The following is a 1,703-nucleotide window of genomic DNA, read 5'->3' as shown; positions in this document are numbered from 1 at the left end:
ACAGAGGTGAGGGCAGGGACAGAGGAAGAGCACCTTCTTTTTTCCTTTTATTAAAGTAAGCAGAATCACAATAAATCACAAGAGAGGTGTGAAGGTAGGAGTTGTCTTGCATCCCGGCTCCACCTGCCTCTGATGAACGGTGGGAGACATAGCCTCTGTCATGGGCCATGTGGCTCTCGGCTGTGCTGATGGACAGCAGCTGAGTCTTCCTGCTTGGAATTCTGCTCACATGGTGTTTGGATCATTTGTGAGGTTTAGTCAGCAAGGTGAAGTAGCGCTAGTATTGGACAGGGGGATTCTGCAGCCTCCTTCTTCAGCTTGGCTTTGTTCTGGGCAAGCTGCTTCATCTCCCTCGTACCATGTTTCCTCATCTGTGCAATGGAGGTAATAATAAAGTGCTTTGTAGTGTGGTTTTGACAATGACAGGAGATATGGAACGTATTTGGTACATGGTAAGCATATGATATAGCAGAACCTCTGTAAGTTGGCCACCTGAGGGACTGTGACAAACTGGTGGACATATGGAGGTGGCCAACATGAGGAACCAGGCCCACTGTGCTGACATGTACATGTAGTCCATGTCTGGTCTATGGAAATTGGGTCACCTTAAGGAGGTGGTCAGTGTAGGGAGGTGGTCAACTATGGAGGTTCTACTCTATGTGTTTATTGTCATTGTTTTTGATTAAGTCAAACTCCATGGAAATTTAGTTTCATCACTTAATGACAGTTTTGAATAATATGATCTCTGAAGTTTTTGGTAGCTTCTAAAATTTGAAAACACACCAGTGTGTGGGGTATACACACAAATTGCATGTTTATTGAGTGAATGTTGAATTCTGGCTAAATAGAAAACGTAAGGAGCTATGCTTCGAAGTTGATTTACTTTACATATACGAAGATGATTAGGGCAGAGGTAATATATTCTGTTTTTTCTTTCTTGTTTATTGCTTAATCATTACATTTAAAATAATAAACACTTATGGACCAAACCCTTATGACATCTCAGGAATTGAACAAAAATCTAGCAAGGATAGAAATCAAAGGTGGAACGGACTCATGTCCTCAGTGACTTGATTTCTGGGTGAAGAGACTGACAGATGTAGTGTGGTGCCCCCAAACATGGGTGTGCATGTACCCTGCTGGCACCCAGGCTGGACGAACTTGTCACATCAGGCAATTACGAGCCACCTGATGCAAAGTGTGGAGAGTGGTAGGAAACAAGCTTATCTAAAAACTTTTTTTAGGGTCTAAGATGTGCACAGGTTGTCAGAATGGCCACAATTAAAATTCATTATGTGTATAAAGCTCTGCATTTTTAATTTCTGGAAATACACATATGTTAACTTCATTTTAACAATTAGTCCTAAAAATCCTCTGTAATAGAAATGATAACGTCAACTGTATTGCACTGAACAGTTCATAGAAGTTAGACATTATCTCATTTGATTAGTTATAATAATAGTATCTATTGTTTAACAAGTCCATATTATTTGCCAGGTATTATGTTTGACACTTGAAATTAGATCTCTTTACACCGGGAGCCTAAGTTTAATCAATACAGGGTGTAAAGTGGGGAGAACCAGATTAAGCTCCATGAGAGCAGAGGTCATGTCTACCCATCTGTCCATTGCAGCTGGCATGGTACTCAGCACACAGTGAGAGTTTAAGAGATGTTGGTTGACTAAACACTATGACTTAGGAAA

Source organism: Otolemur garnettii, unplaced genomic scaffold (assembly GCF_000181295.1).
Source record: "Otolemur garnettii isolate 467f Iridium unplaced genomic scaffold, OtoGar3 scaffold00045, whole genome shotgun sequence".
NCBI lineage: Eukaryota > Metazoa > Chordata > Mammalia > Primates > Galagidae > Otolemur > Otolemur garnettii.
The sequence above is the reverse complement of the archived record's forward strand: the minus strand, read 5'-3'. Positions refer to the sequence as shown.